Source organism: Phragmites australis, chromosome 4 (genome assembly GCF_958298935.1).
Source record: "Phragmites australis chromosome 4, lpPhrAust1.1, whole genome shotgun sequence".
In the NCBI taxonomy this organism is placed as follows: domain Eukaryota; kingdom Viridiplantae; phylum Streptophyta; class Magnoliopsida; order Poales; family Poaceae; genus Phragmites; species Phragmites australis.
This window is the reverse complement of record NC_084924.1, coordinates 20,991,917-21,009,882: the sequence shown is the minus strand read 5'-3', so window position 1 is coordinate 21,009,882 and position 17,966 is coordinate 20,991,917.

Below are 17,966 nucleotides of genomic sequence, written 5' to 3'. Positions count from 1 at the left end.
ACAAATTTTTTGGTACATCTAAACATATTTTGTTGGATTTTCATGTTTCCACCGAGAAAAGAATTTACATTGAATATTTTTCCATCCCAAATAGGGTAGCAAGCGTCAATTCAATACTCGAGTGCGTGCCTTCTTCTTTTCTTAAAGTTTTGTGCAAAGGAAATTTTATCCACGAACTATTTTCTTATATTTTTTAGTAGTCGATCAATTCAAATTAATAAAAATTATTATGGATGGCTGTTCGTAGAGATGGTGGGGGCAAGGGAGCAAGCGCATTGTCCTGGTGGAGCAGAGAAATAAGGCGGTAGAGGAGAAAGACGATTTGACGGTGTTGGGACCGAAATCCTAGATAAGGTGAATCATCGTTTACGGAAATGCCGAAGGGTCCTCGAGGTTATACGTGTTTGGTGTAGAACTGTTTCGATGACCCTCTCGGGTACAGTGTGGTCTATTTATGGCCCGTACTTGACCACTCCAGGCGTGGTTTACAGTTCCTACCCCTTACCTGCTACATTCTTAGAATATCCGAGGGTATTATAGTACAATTAAGCATATTTACATAATCACAACTCTGTCACGGGCGACCAAAGCGAGTCCCGCTATCCAGTCATGATCTTCGGCTCCGGAGACCCGCCGAAGTCTTCTCCATTCCGTTACCTCGGGATGGCCTTCGGCTTCAGAGCGAAGACCAGCTGTTACCTTAGTCCGCTGCGGTCAATCAGAACCACTGGCACGGACTTCGGCTTTCAGCCGAAGGCTCGCCACCGTCTTCGTCGACATGGGAAGCTGGGACTGCAGGCACGCCTACATCCTTTGACCGATGGTGCTTCACGAACTCCGCAACCTTCACATGCAGTTCCTAAAACGAACATATAGTGACAAGCAGGTGGACCTTCCAGCAGACTTCGAGCTATCATTCGAAGAGGGGGGGCGGGAGATCATCCTCAACAGATGGTGACTCCATCCTAGTCAAATGGCAAAGATGTACCGACTGTAAATGTGTCTGTTTTCGATGGATTGACAAATAGTAGCCTTGAGCGGTTTTCAAATATATGAAAATGGCACGGCTGATAGGGTATATCCAGAAGATGAGACATTAGCAAAATTATGACATATGAGCCAAAATATATATCTACTCGCACATAACTCTCTCAAGATAGACTCATGACTGACCATACTTTCGAAGGAATATCTTAGCATCCAGACAGGCTAAAGAAAGGCTTCTTTGCGCCCCCCCCCCCCCCCCCAAAAAAAAACAAAAAACAAAAAACAAAATCTCAGTCCAGCTCTAGGAATATTTCTCAATGGTAATCAGTGGCTTCTGCAAATAAGGGCTTATCAACGAAGCTGTCATGCTGTTAAAAAGCATGTCAAACTTCTTAAGCAGATGCTAGTGAACGGATGCAGTCCTGACTTGATTAGTTACAGCACGCTGATTGATGGACTTGGTAAATCTGGCAAGACTGATGAAGCATTGGAGCTGTTAAATATGATGGTCAATAAAGGGATGAGCCCAAACACAATCATTTATTCGTCAATAGCTTGTGCTCTCTCCAGAGAAGGTAGAATTAGCAAGGTTATTCAAATGTTTGACAACATCCAAGATACCGCAATGATACAGAGGTGACCTGATCTTCTTGGGAAGAGCGGATGATAAAAGATGTGAAGCAGACGATGTCGCTAGCTGAACACTCACACCAATGTATGAACCTTTAACTCTTCGGAATACCTCCAACACACACCTGTAAATGATCGTCGCGAGACCACGAGTGACGATCGCCAAGTCCCCAATTCCCAGCGGAATGACAACTTGACCTTGGATTGCAGAACGATAAACAATGATTGTCTAATCTCTCTCAGCTATCTTCGCATGAACGCTGGTATGAAAGAACAAGGAATAGCTATGTTTCAATCTTATGCATAAAGTAATCTGCCCTCTATGGGCCGTGGACTCTACTATATATACTGACTAGGACCATGAAAACTGAATTGGACTCATTACAACATAAAAAAGGAAACCTAACCTAAGACTGATGTATTATTTTGACGACTGAGATTGACTCGATACGAATTTGGCAATGGGGCTGGATCCGTTGGAAAAGTTATCAAATAAGGTTTCCAGAGGGTATTTACATAGCCCAATCCAACTTCGTATGAGAGACTTATGGTACTTTTAATCGACATATGTTTGGCTACAATAAACCGAGTCCGAGTCGGCCTCAATCTTTCCTATTTTGCTGCTCCTTGATTGATTCCGTGTAGAACTTGAAAGAAAGTCTCCAATGCCTTTGGAAAGTCCATGTACTAACCTTTTTCTCCCACGCATCCCTCAGCTCTTCTTTATTTATGTGCCAACAAACAATGTAGCTCTTCTTCCTCTTGTACATCGTATTGATTCAAATACCTAAGCACAAGTAAATTAAAAGATTGGGGTAGTATAAAATTCTCTTTAAAATTAATGATATGGTCATTAAGAAACAAGTTCACCTGATCTTATATTTTCTTGGCACGTGCTCTTGTAATTGGTCCAGTTGACAACTCGATGCGTATATCTTGATCATTAGGTGGCGGTGAAGAATGTGTCGTAACGTTGTCCTCATCATCTCCCCCCTCTTGAAAAGGTGTCGCCCTCGACGCTAGATCGTTACCACCAAAAAACGGTGATAAATCAGCAACATTGAATGTAGAGCTTACACCGTACTCATCTCCCGGAAGCTCGATCTTGTATGCCTTGTCACTGATTCGCTGTAATACTTTAAACGGTCCATCACTGAAAGGATCGAATGGGCCAAGAGGGGGGGTGAATTGGGCGCTAATTAAAACTTCTACCGCTTAAACAAATAAAACCTTAGCCTAGATAAAAGAGAATGCGACTATGTGATTTAAACTAGGATAAGGCAAATTAACAAGCAAGATAACCAAGAGAGAGAATTTTAAAGAAGGACATGCAATAGCAAAGATACTCAAAGTAAAATGCGGGAAAGTAAATAGTTGGAGAAGAGAACACCGAATTTTTCCCGAGGTTTCGAGAAGTTGGCACTTCCCCCTAGTCCTCGTTGGAGCATCCACCAAGGACGTAGCTCCCCCTTGAGTCACCAAGACTCAAGTGCTCCCTCTTGATTGCCCCTTCTCCATCTTCGGATTGGCGGGCATCAAACCAAGTATATCATCTCTTCCCGAGGCTCCCACAAGTCCTCCAAGAGCTCACTGAGAGAACCTCCGATCACCAAGACCATCTAAGTGTTGCCAACCACCAAGAGTAACAAGCCTCAAGCTTCACTTGACAAAGACCAAGACTAGACAACAGCTAGATGCACACTTGTTACTATTCAAGCACTTAAAGAAGTCCCTAATCTTCAACTAAGAACTTAGAATTAACACAAGTGCTCTCTCTTGCTTCTAAATGACACACCAAGTGTATGAGCTGCTACAAGGTCGCAAGAGATACTGAGAAGTCCAAATGAGTGGGTATTTATAGGCTAAGGATCAAGAATTAGCCGTTGCCTAACAACCCAGAATTTTTCTTACCGCCGGAAGATCCGGTGTGAATAACTCACTTCACATCGGAATATTCGGTGCTAATACCCCTAACAAAATAGCTGTTAACTATTCCATTAGCCGTTAAAGCTCCGGCGATTAATCAGGACTTACGCCGGATCATCCAACGCATTGAAACGGCCAGATGATAGTTTGCAACCTCTCTGTATAAAATCATTCGGTGATTACTCTTTTCTATGTCGGACCATCTAGTGTGTAGACTTAATCCGAGACTTCACTGTGAATATTTCTCCGGTGATCTCACCACTCGAACGCCGGACTATCCGACGTGGTCTTCAACAAATTTTCAAGTCAGAACTCTTAGAAAATTGCTCCGGTGAGATCACTCTTTCTACAGAGGATCATCCGGTGAGTTGAATTTTCACTGAATTTATCTAATTCAAAGCCGTCTTGAGTTCTAACTTCTTGGATACTGAACCAAAAGCTTTTATGGCCAACCTAGCAATAGAAAGTCACAAGTGTGCATCAACAATGTCTAGACTCACCTAGGTCAAGCTACAACTCTTAACCCCTCTTTATAGTACGATCAAAAGACTAAAAAGAAATAGAACTTATACTACTCTAAGTGTCCTTCATCTCCTTGTGACATTTAGAACTAGAAGATCCTTATCCTTCATGTACCGGTCCTTTGATCATCCATATAAGCTTTTTAAAGGGCAAGAGTATCAAGACATCATTGTCAATTATGTTTTTTTTTCTTTTATACTGTTCAAAGCACATACGTTAGTCACAATGATACGGTTGTCATTAATCACCGAAACTCTTACCTCTTATCTAGGGGCCTAGATGCTACAATCTCCCCCTTTTTGGTGATTGATGACAACACATACTAGAAGTAAAGATGTGAAATTGAAGAGCATCCTACCAAACTATGCAAACATCGGCATATATCAATTGATCAAGAGAAAGTGATAGAATAAATAAGAATTGCGCGCGCATGAAAGTAAACACAATGTAATGACAAGCGAAACACATCCATATAGAGAACTAAATAGCCTGTCATTACATCAAAAACCATAAGATCCAACAATCCAGACTAAAACTACCCAAAAACCTAAGCTCCCCCTGAATCAAAAACTCACTAAACTCTCCAGCTACTCTCTCTCTACAAACTCCCCCTATCACTAGACTCTCCCCCTTTGGCATCGAAGCACCAAAAAGAGGGAACTAGGACATGACTAAGCATCCGGAGCTAGAGGAGATTGAGGATCTGACGCTGCCGAAGAAGGGGCCACGACGAACTGAGAGCCGTCGATCTCAGAGTCCGAGCTGGACGGACTGTGCCCCGCAGCTGCTGTCACCTCATCAATCTGATGCTGCACTGACTGAAGGGTACCATTTGGCTCATCAAGTGCAGGCTCAGGCACTGGTGGAGACACGACTAGCTGCTGCTGCTCAGGAACTGTCGGCTGTGGAGTATCCTCGAAGCGTAGGGGACCAGTGGGCAGAGGTGAAGTCAATGATGGTAACACTGGCCTCTGAGATGTCCCGACAGGCTCTGAGAGAACTCCGGTAGCCAAAAGAGCGGATAGTGGAAAGCTGGACTCCGGAGTACTGAGCAGACTAGTGCAGCCGCCAGGGAGGGGACTAGGGACTGGAGCTAGTGCTGGCAACTGCTGCCCTGGCTGCTGAAGCAAGTATGAGAATAGCCGAGTGTTGGTCTCCCTGTCGGCCAACAGAGCCTGCTGCTGCTGCTGAAGTGCTGCAAGCATGGCCTGCTGCTGCTGCTGGAGAGACTGAATAATCAATGTCTGCTGCTCCTGCTGGCGAATAATATCAGCCTGATACTTCAACTGCCTCTCCTCCTGAGCTGCCTGCTGTTGAATAATCATCTGCTGCTGCTGCTGCTGCATCTGCTGCAGGAATTGAGAAAACTCTGAAGATGATGCAGCAGGAGGTGGCACTGGGGGGTCGTCTTAGGTGCTGAAGGAAAAGAGGCTAAATGCTGTGCACCCTGAGCAGACCCGCCTGCCTCGTGATCATGACGTCGAGGGAGAGGCGGTAAGAACTCTTGATCCGCAGAGTCTGAGTCACTGTCAGAGGCTATGTCTAGGAATGCCTATGGTAACTCAGCCTCGGCCTCTGCAAGGGCCTCATCCTCAGCAGCCACTCTCTCTCTATCCTCAGGAGGGATTTGCTCCTGAGCGTGAGCCATCGCTCGCTGACCACGACGTCTGTCTGTAAGAGGAGCTGGAGCATATACCTTAAAAGACCGAGAGGACTCATAAGTCTCAAAGAACTCTGGGGGTCTGGTGGTCTGAGCAAGCAAGAAAGATATGATATGAGCATATGGCTGCTGTCTGACCATCGTCATCCCATCGGCGATCACATCCTCGATCTCACACAGAATGAAGTCCACAATATCGAACGGCTGGCGAGTGAAGATGGATAGAATCAGCCACTGCTGAAGGCTGGTGATCGACTTTGCGTTCGCAATCCTCGGTAGCAAGCTATGCCTCAGAGCATTATGAATGACTCGCACCTCCGGGATCAGCATATCTGGTAGTCTCCGAGAACCGAGAGGGAACGGCAGCCTAAACAGAGGTCAGATCTGGTCATCAGTCGGGAAAATCCCTCCAGTCAGACCACGGCGAGGAGCGCTGGCTCCTGGATAGACAATCTCATGCAAACTCCTGTCAAACTCCTGCAGCCTCAAAGCCTCGAGAATGTCTGTCCTGTACAGCCTTTGAAACTCTCCCTGGAACATGAACTGCACAAAAGATCTGTCCTCTGCGATCCAGGCTGTAGCATAGAAGACTCTCACCCAGTCCTCAACATAATGGTCTACATCTGTCAGCAGGTCAGTAAGGCCTGGAATAGAATCAAAATGGCACCTCACATCTGCTCCCCCTGCGGCTATCCCCATATATCTCCAGTTGAGCGTCTTGTGAACGCTCAAACTAACCTTCAGCTTCTGATATGAAACATAGAAGCTCTCCTGCAAAAGGGTATGGAATCTCGGGTCTGTTCCCTCTTCTCTCTCCTCAGGAAACCACTCATCAATAGGTACAAAATGCAGCTTCTTGACCTTTGGTGACTTGTAAGAGGTCAAGTCACGCAAATGTCTCTCTGCCTGTGGTTGAGGCTCTGACTGCTGCTGCTGCTGCTCCTCGGGCTCCGGCTCCTGACGAGCCCTCTTCTGGCTGTCTGATTGACCGGAAGGTGTCGAGCTCACTCCTCTAGCAGAGCGGGAGCAAGTAGATCGACATACAGGGGTAGCAGTGTCTCTGATCTGAATCCCCTGTCCCTGCTGCTGCCTATTGTAGGCATCCATTGCTGCATTGGCTCTCTCCCACTCCTTCTCAGATGGAGTCCTCTTAGCCTTCTGAACCATCTTGCCCTTGCCCTTGTCAGTGAGCTCACGACCCATCTGAATAGATGAAAGATAATGCCGAGATGAGCGAACGCATTGATTTTAAGAGATTTTCAAGAACAAGAATTCTAATCATACCCTAAGCATGTAAGAGATGGAAAAATGATGATCATGCTAGGATTTGGATTACGATACAAGGGAATGGATCAATTTGCAGAGAATTTGAGCCTAATTTGAACAATTTGACGAAAAACAAGAAACTAAGGTAATATTGGATGATCTTTGACGAATTTAACAATTGAAGCTCAAAAATGATGAACATATACTCAATTTATGATAATTGAAAGTCAATTGTCACAAATTTCAATAATTTGATTCAGATTTGCATGAATTTGGATGGAATTTGCTTGAATTTGCTTGGATTTGCATGAATTTGACCAAATTTAGCATCGATCGATGAATATGTATGCAATTTATGGCAATGAGTGGGAATTTGAGCTAATGAAATAAAATTTGCCTAAGATTTGATCGAGATTTGAAAGAAATTTGAATGAAATTCATTGAATTTGATCTAGGGTTTGGCTTGTTTGAGATTTTGATTGAGTTTTGTGCTCACCACACCTTAACAGCTGTAGAGACCGGCGGTGAGGAAGGAGTTCATCGGAGATGATGGCCGGCGGCGCTGGATTGCTACGACGTGGAAGAAATTTGCCGGCGTGGAGGAAGAGAGGTGGCATCGGGAGCTTGATATGCAGTGGAGAGAGGAGGCAGCGTGGCGACCGCGGTGATCAGGGCGGCGGCGCGGAGAGAAGTCGCCGGCGCAGATGACGGTGAGTTCTGGTGGCGACGAGGGAGGCGGCGACGCGAGAAAGCAGAAGAACAACGACGGCCGCCCGATGAAACATTTATATGACAGGCGGGGCCCCCTCAAATTTGTGAACGCCGAAAGATCCACTGACGTAGGATTTTAACGCCGGAAAGACACCGGATCAAAATTCCCGGGGCATATTCGACCTAGTTTGTGAACACCGGATAGTCCGGCGATTTGGGCACTGAACTCCGGATAAACGCCGAAACAAATTTTCCAGAGAGTACTTTAAACTGCCCAAAAAACATCTTCTGAACACCGGACGTTCCTCTGAGGCATGTTCTGAACACCGGACCTTCTGGTGCATATCCTTTTGAGCTCGTTCTCATTAAACTGACCGGATAATCCAGTGATAACTTTGAGCAGACACCGGATCATTCGGTGATATATAAAAAATTACGCTGAACTAAAATCTCTCACTGTGTCCAAATTTCAAACAAACCACTCAACAAAAACACATATTTGGACCAGTTTGAGTGAAATCTTTACCCTCTCAAACACTCATTTGTAAATATTTGCCAAAAGGCTTTACCATATATAATTTTTGAAATAGGCAAATAAGAACCAGAGAAAGAGGGAGAAAATTCCAAAAGGAAATGTTTGAGTCACATTTCCTATGAACTTAAAGATTAAGGCTTTAAATTCGATAGGGCATGACTCAATTGGCATTAAGAACTTATATCAATTTAAGCACACTTATAGAGTTGTATGCTCACATCAAGAGTGAATAACCATCTCAAAGAGTGATATTCTCCTTTGTGATCTCTCTATCGTCAATGCTTATGCAATGCAAGATACATGCATGAAAGTAAACATGAGTGCATATTATATGACATGTGAATGCGAAGCGTAAAATTAATCTATCTTGTCATATTACTTCCCTTCTCAAGCTTCTTCATGGTGAACCCAACAACATACCTTGAGAAAAACTAGAGAACCACCATCTCAAACAAAACTCGCGTTCACCACTATCTTAAGAAGGTTAGACAAGCTCCTATTATGAATGCATCTACATGACAAGGCATCACATGACATTAGAAGAATCGATCACATTTAGTTCATTTCGCAATCTACTAAAAGTGGCTTCATCTAGAGGTTTAGTGAAGATATCCGCCAATTGATCTTCTGATCGAACACTACTAATAGAGATATCATTATTAGCCATATGGTCTCTTAGGAAGTGATGACGGATATCAATGTGCTTTGTGCGAGAGTGTTGAATGGGATTGTTAGCAATTTTTACGGCACTCTCATTATCACAAAGGAGTGGAACCTTCTCTAGACGAACACCAAAGTCTAACAAGGTTTGCTTCATATAGAGGATTTGAGCACAACATGCTCCGGCGGCAATGTATTCTGCTTCCGCTGTGGACAAGGCTACTGAGTTTTGCTTCTTAGAACTCCAAGAAACTAGGGATCTCCCTAGCAAGTGGCACCCACCCGAAGTACTCTTGCGATCCACACGGCATCCGGCAAAGTCCGAGTCCGAGTATCCAAGGAGTACGAAACTAGTGCCTTTCGGGTACCACAAGCCTATACTAGGTGTATGCTTTAGATATCTAAGAATTCTTTTTACCACGCTAAGATGAGATTCCTTAGGATTAGCTTGAAAACGGGCGCACATGCATACACTAAACATAATATCGGGTCTAGATGCGGTAAGGTAAAGGAGTGACCCAATCATAGAGCGATAGAGTTTTTGGTCAATTGATTTACCCGTTTCATCCAAGTCGAGATGTTCATTTGTAGGCATGGGGGTCTTGATTGGCTTGCACTCATCCATCTTAAACTTCTTGAGAATGTCCCTCGTGTACTTCTCTTGATGGATGAATGTCCCTTCCTTCAATTGCTTGATTTGGAATCCAAGAAAGTAATTTAGCTTGCCAATCATTGATATCTCGAACTCCCTATACATCATGTCACCAAATTCCTTGCAAAACTCTTTGTTAGTTGAACCAAATATTATATCATCAACATAAATTTGACACAAGAAAAGCTCATTGTTGATGATCTTTGTGAACAATGTGGTGTCCACCCTCCCGATCTTGAATCCTTGGTTGATGAGGAAGTCACGTAGACGTTCATACCAAGCTCGTGGGGCTTGCTTGAGTCCATAAAGCGCCTTGACCAACCTATAAACATGATTAGGATATCTAGGATCTTCGAAACCGGGGGGTTGTTCAACATATACGAGTTCATTAATAAGGCCATTTAAGAATGCACTTTTCACATCCATTTGATAAAGTTTAATGTTATGATGTGAAGCGAATGCAAGAAGGATAGGGATGGCTTCAAGCCTTGCCACGGGAGCAAATGTTTCGCCAAAATCCAAACCTTCAACTTGTGTAAAGCCTTGTGCGACAAGTCTTGCCTTGTTGCGTACCACCACACTATGTTCATCTTGTTTGTTGCGGAAGACCCACTTGGTTCCAATCACATTCTTGTCTTGAGGCCTTTCTTCAAGTATCCATGCCTCATTGCGGGTGAAGTTGTTAAGTTCTTCTTGCATTGCCAACACCCAATCTGGATCCTTGAGAGCCTCATCTACATGTGTGGGTTCTGAACAAGAGATAAACGAGTAATGTTTACAAAATGAAGCACACTGACGAGAGCGAGTTCAGGTGATCCTTGGAAATGTGTGTATGCTTCACTTGTGGTTGTTGAGGTGTATCTTGTGGTGGTCCAACATCTTGAGCTTGAGCTTGAGCTTTCTCTTGAGAGATATAGACGTCATGTGAAGGAAGTGGTTGATCATCCTTGTCTTCATCTTTATCAACTTGGGGTGCCATTGAGGTGTGCGGAATTGAAGTAGAGGGTACATCTTCATCATCCTCTTTAGGCTTGATATCCCCAATTGCCATATTCTTCATTTCATCTCTCAAGGGTTCATCACCTACATCATCACAAGAAATATCTTGTCCTTGGGAGCCATTAGATTCATCAAACTCCACATCACAAGTTTCTTCAAAAAAAACCGGTGGCATTGTTGAATACTCGATATGCTTTGGAGTTTGATGCATAGCCAACAAGAAAACCAATATCGCAACATTTTTCAAACTTGCCTAGGCGTTCCTTTTTCTTGTAGATGAAGCACTTACACCCGAACACCCGGAAGTAGGAGACATTGGGTTTTCTCCCAATGAGAAGCTCGTATGGCGTCTTTTTCAATAGTCGGTGAAGGTAGACTCGGTTAGATGCATGACACGCCGTATTGATTGCTTCCGCCCAAAACTTCTCCGGCGTACCATACTCATCCAACATTGCTCTTGCAAGCGTGATCAAGGTCTTGTTCTTCCTCTCTACCACGCTATTTTGTTGAGGAGTGTAGGTTGATGAAAACCCATGCTTGATGCCTCTATCATCACAAAAATCTTCAATTTGAGTGTTCTTGAACTCCGTACCATTGTCACTCCGGATCTTCACAAGTGTGGACTCAAACTCATTTTGAGCCCTCTTTGCGAACTTCTTGAAGATCTTAACGGTCTTGCCCTTGTCATCTAAAAAGAAAGTCCAAGTATATCTTGTATAATCATCAACAATGACAAGACAATATAGATTACCACCAAGACTTTTGTAGGTAGTTGGTCCGAAGAGGTCCATGTGTAGAAGTTAGTCTTAGAGGATGATGTAACATCACATGGTATATCAAGAAGATCATCACAAGAAGTAGATGCATTGACCTTAACTACATCCATATCAACCAAATCATTCAAGCTACGATCAATGGCATCATAGGCATACTCAAGTTCTTGGTTTTCAAGCGACTTGATTTTAGCCTTTTGCCTTTTGATAATAGTAGCATAGTCATTCATTAGCTTAGATAGATCATTAGGAGAAAGACCATCATCATCACTACTATCATCTTCCTCACTCCTCACCTTGTTGTTACCTTTTGCCATGAGGCACATAGGTGGTGGAGGTAGAGGTGGATCATCATTGACAATGGCGAGACCCGCAAAGTTGTTGTCATCATTATCACTTGAATCATCACTTGAGCTTTCACCAGAGATCCATTCACCAACAATGTAGGCCTTACGTCCTCCACCTTTCTTGTTTAAGAGCTTCTTCTTCTTCTTGTCTTGATCCTTCTTCTTGTGCTTGTCCTCATCCTCACTTGCATCAAGCTTCTTGGACTTGTTCTTGTTTCTCTTGTCGGGATAAGGGCAATCATATGATATGTGACCAAGGTTACCACAATTGTAGCACTTCTTCTTGTCTTCACCACCGAACTTGTCAAATTTCTTTGAGCGAAATTTGTTCTTCTTGGGATCATAGTTGTAGCCCTTCTTTTGAAACTTAGAGATCATCCTTGTGGTTCTTCTCATAAGAGCAGGCTCGGTGTCGGAGTCATTATCATCATCTTCATCATTATCATCATCTTCATCGCTTTCACTTGATGATGGAAGCTTCATCTTCTTCTTGTTGTTGTCAACCATCTTTGCTTTGAGAGCAAGGTTTTTCTTAGATGAAGACTCATGATCTCCAAACAAGAACATCTCATGAGCACATATCTTTCCCACGGTATCGGTGATGGTCATGTCATTGATGTCCCTTTTATGAAGAAGAGAGATGACAATATTGTATTGTGGCTTGGGAAGCACCATCAAGATTCTACGAATAATGTCTCCATCGGACAATTGGGTGAGTTCAAGGGAATTGATTTCTTCCACAAGCATGTTCATACGAGTATACATGTCATTGCATAATTCATTTGGAAACATCTTGAATTGATTTAGAGCATTCATAAGCACATGGTATCTTTCCTCTCGAATTCTCCTAGACCCTTCATGAATTTCACAAAGAGCGACCCAAATGTCATGAGCGAATTCTTTGCTTCTAACTCTAGAGAAAACTTCTTCACTAATTCTCTCAAATATAGCATTCTTAGCCTTAGCATTCCACCTAACTTCTTATTCGGTAAAAGGTTGATCAAACCCAACAGAGGTGGCTTGCCAACACTCGGGGGAAATAGCCTCAAGATAGCTCGCCATGCAAACTTTCCAATAGGCAAAGTTCTTTCCCTTGAACCTTGGCACGCTACTTCTCTAGGATTTTAAGCCTATCAAGAGCACGAGGCTCTGATACCAATTGAAAGGATCGAATGGCCCAAGAGGGGAGGTGAATTGGGCGCTAATTAAAACTTCTACCGCTTAAACAAATAAAACCTTATCCTAGATAAAAGAGAATGCGACTACGTTATTTAAACTAGGATAAGGCAACTAAACAAGCAAGATAACCAAGAGAGAGAATTTTAAAGAAGGACTCGCAATAGCAAAGATACTCAAAGTAAAATGCGGGAAAGTAAATAGTTGGAGAAGAGAACACCGATTTTTTCCCAAGGTTTCGAGAAGTTGGCACTTCCCCCTAGTCCTCATTGGAGCATCCACCAAGGATGTAGCTCCCCCTTGAGTCACCAAGACTCAAGTGCTCCCTCTTGATTGCCCCTTCTCCATCTCCGGATTGGCGGGCATCAAACCAAGTACATCATCTCTTCCTGGGGCCCCCACAAGTCCTCCAAGAGCTCACCGAGAGAACCTCCGATCACCAAGACCATCTAGGTGTTGCCAACCACCAAGAGTAACAAGCCTCAAGCTTCACTTGACAAAGACCAAGCCTAGACAACAGCTAGATGCACACTTGTTACTCTTGAAGCACTTAGAGAAGTCCCTAATCTTCAACTAAGAACTTGGAATTAACACAAGTGCTCTCTCTTGCTTCTAAATGACACACCAAGTGTATGAGCTGCTACAGGGTCGCAAGAGATACTGAGAAGTCCAAATGAGTGGGTATTTATAGGCTAAGGATCAAGAATTAGCCGTTGCCTAACAACCCAGAATTTTTCTTAACGCCGGAAGATCCGGTGTGAATAACTCACTTCACATCAGAATATCCGGTGCTAATACCCCTGACAAAATAGCCATTAACTATTCCATTAGCTGTTAAAGCTCCGACGATTAATCAGGACTTACGCCGGATCATCCGGCGCATTGAAATGGGTCAGATGATAGTTTGCAACCTCTCTGTATAAAATCATCCGGTGATTACTCTTTTCTACGCCGGACCATCTGGCGTGTAGACTTAATGCGAGACTTCACTGTGAATATTTCTCCGCTGATCTCACCACTCGAACGCCGGACTATCCGGCGTGGTCTTCAACAAATTTTCAAGTCAGAACTCTTAGGAAATTGCTCCGGTGAGATCACTCTTTCTACAGAGTATCATCCAGTGAGTTGAATTTTCGCTGAATTTATCTAATTCAAAGCCGTGTCTTGAGTTCTAACTTCTTGGATACTGAACCAAAAGCTTTTATGGCCAACCTAGCAATAGAAAGTCACAAGTGTGCATCAACTATGTCTAGACTCACCTAGGTCAAGCTACAACTCTTAACCCCTCTTTATAGTACGATCAAAAGACTAAAAAGAAATAGAACCTATACTACTCTAAGTGACCTTCATCTCCTTGTGACACTTAGAACTAGAAGATCCTTATCCTTCATGTACCGGTCCTTTGATCGTCCATAGAAGCTCTTTAAAGGGCAAGAGTATCAAGACATCATTGTCAATTATGTTTTTCTTTTTCTTTTATACTATTCAAAGTGCATACATTAGTCACAATGATACGGTTGTCATTAATCACCGAAACTCTTACCTCTTACCTAGGAGCCTAGATGCTACAATCACCTCTTGGCAGCAACTTTGACTTGCATCGTTCTGGAAAATGATCTTTGCAATAATGTAACCACACTAAATCGCCCAGTTCAAACAATACCTTCTTCCTTTTCTTGGTGTTGACTTGGAAGTAGTAGCAAATCAAGCAGCGTAATCGGTTTAAAACAATACACCACCTCAAAAGGACACATCTGAGTAGTGGAGTGCACAGCCTAGTTATAAGCGAATTCCACGTGCAGCAAACAGTCCTCCCACTCTCTTAGATTCTTCTTGATTATGGTCCTTAGCAGTGTTGTAAGTGTGTGGTTCACCACCTCCGTTTGACCATCAGTTTGGGGATGACAAGTTGTGCCGAATAATAACTTCATCCCCAAGTTACCCCAAAGTGTCTTCAAGAAGTAGCTCATGAACTTCACATCGCGATCCGACACAATAGTACGTGGCACACCATGCAACCTCACGATCTCCCTGAAAAACAAGTTAACAACATGCGACGTATTGTCACTCTTGTGACACGGAATGAAGTGTGCCATCTTCGAAAATCGATCCACAACAACAAAAACAGAATCTATCCTCCTCTTAGTTCTAGGTAATCTTAAAACAAAATCCATACTAATATCCTCACGTGGTGCATTGGGAACAGGTAGTGGGGTATATAACCCATGTGGATTTAACTTCGATTTGGCCTTGTGGCAAGTAATACGTCGTTGCACATGCCTTTCCAAGTCACGCCTCATCTTAGGCAAAAAAATGATCACTCAGCATAGACAATGTCTTCTCACGTCCAAAATGCCCGTTCAATCCACCTACATGAGATTCCTGCAGCAAGAACAAACGTACGGATGATTCTGGAATGCATAATTTGTTAGCACGAAACAAAAATCCATCATGTAAGTGATATTTTTTCCATCCTTTTCCCTCCTTGCAGTGCACATAGGGAACAGCGAAATCATGGTCATTAGCATATAAATCACGCAAACTCTTTAAATCAGGAACTTGCACATCTAAACGATTTTTTTAAAAGCATATTTTTCCTAGAAAGAGTATCAGCAACCACATTTTCTTTTCCCTTATATTTTACAATGTAAGGAAATGACTAAATGAATTCAAACCACTTTTACTGCCAGTGGACTTTGGGCCAGCTGTGAAACCCCTTTCAGTGCTAGTTGTCCTATTGAGCCGGCAGTGAAGGTCACCTTTCACTGTCGATGGACTTCTTCAGCCGGCAGTGAAAGTCCTCCCCCTATAATACTACTCGACGCCTCGCACTCTTTGACACTTAATTTTTTTCCCTTCCTCGCACCCTCACCGACTTCGCTGTCGCCATCTCGGAGACCCGACGCCGTCGTCCCTGTCCCAGAGCCCCAGAGCCACCATCCCCATCCCAGAGCCCCGACACCACCGTCCTCGTCCCGGAGCCCTAGCCTCCCCATCTCGGAGCCCTGCCGTCCGCAGAGCCTGTCGTCCCCCATCTCGGAGCCCCACCGTCCTCTCCTTCTCCGCTCCCAAGGTTAGTGACGACATCTCCCACCATCCTCCTCCTCTCCTCCCTTCTCCTCTCCTTTCATATCCTCTTCTTGTTCATTAGTTTCCTGCAACCTCGTACTGAGGTAGACCGTAGGCTGCTGCTTGTACTGCATGTTGTTGCTTGTACAGATTTCCCAAATGAATGCTTTTGTGCACTTATGCATGTTCGATAGATGTTTTACCATAGACAGGAAGATGAAAGTCATCTTTAATAGCACATCGAATTCATGAAGTCAAGTATATTTTCTTGCCTGTTGGGTGCTGGATGTGTTCATGATATTCATTGTGTCTATTGGCCTGATGGACAACTATTTGCACTCCGAATTAGATTTTGCAGCAATGAGAACGATAATTTGTAAAACCAGTTCAATTTCAACTGAATAGATGCATATGTCCTATCCCAATGCTCCCCTATTTCTTCAGCTACATATCCCAATGAATAGATTTTGCAGCTACATATGACCTTTAGACACCTTGTGATAACCTTTTTCTCCCACACATCCCTCAGCTCTTCTTTGTCTATATGTCAACAAACAATGCAACTCTTCTTCCTCTTGTGCATCGTATTGATCCAAATACCTAAACATAAGTAAATTACAAGATTGGAGTAGTATAAAATTCTCCTTAAAATTAATGATATGATCATTAACAAACAAGTTCACCTGATCTTGTATTTTCTTGGCACGTGCTCTTGTAATTGATCCAGTTGGTAACTCGATGCGTATATCTTGATTATTAGGTGGTGGTGAAAAATATGTCTTAAGGTTGTCCTCATCATGCAATAAGGTCCGATGCAGTGCTCTACAATGCTGTTATTTCTTTGCTTTGCAAAAGAGGGGAAACAGATTGTCCTATTGATTTTTTTTGCTTATATGGTGTCCAATGGATGCATGCCCAATGAATCAACCTGCACTATACTTATTAGAGGTTTAGCAAGTGATGGATTTGTTAAAGAGGCACAGGACTTGCTGAGTGAGTTGTGCTCCAGAGGTGCTATAAGAAAACACTTGATGAGGCATTTTGGTATTGCATAAGCCAATAGTTTTTACTGCCAAATGCTGGTGTCCTGGGGGGATTTCTTATCAGCCTGAAGGTGGCATACACTGCATTTTCAACTTCGGATCGTGATGGTTGGGTTAGTCAAAGACTGCAGGTTGCTTCTGTTTGTAACGTATGATGTAGCACACCTTTCAAATGCAATTTCTGACATGTGAATACATACATTACAGGATGCAACACTATCTTAATGAGTTCTACTAATGAGTAGCATCATCGTTTCTAGTGCGAGTCAACGAAGATATCAGGATCACCAAGTCATTCAAGCTGTTAGGTTTATAATATACATATCGGAATTGATCAGCCTAATTTTTTCTGTTATATATTTCAGTAGACCTTGACATAGTACAGTGAACTGTTCCGTCAAGTTCCCTTTTTGTGGGAAAACAACCGTCCAAAAATATTCATGACGAGAAAAACGAGGTGAATGGAAAGAATTAGACGGCCTCTGGGAGGGCCCTGTCTAAGTTGTTTGAAATCATATTCACAGATAATTGTTAGCTTCAATATCTGTAGTACTACCATGAAGCACACAGTTTAGAAAGAAACTTGGATTTACTGTTTGTGTCATACATTTTTATAGCATTGTGATCCTTCTAACACTGCTCGCCTGTAGCATCTTAACTCATTCTTGGCAACAATTTTATGGACCAGTGTTCAGATGTATGTTGCAACTTTAAGCTGCAGAAGAGGACTTGAACCAATTCTTAATTAATCTATTTCTGACGTATATTGCACGGGAAACTTGATTGTTTCTATTTACGAGTTGGAGATGTTGATATACTTCCTGTTTCTTTTTTTCCCTGCTCGATTCTGTGAGCACGATGAGGCTTAACCAGTTTGACATGCTCAGGTACAGGTTTTGCAGCACTTCAAATGATCAACCCGTACCATTTTATAAGCTTTACACTCTACTGACTGGTTGATAATGTTGTACAGTTTCTCACGTTTTTATTGTACTCTAGAGTTCAGAGTA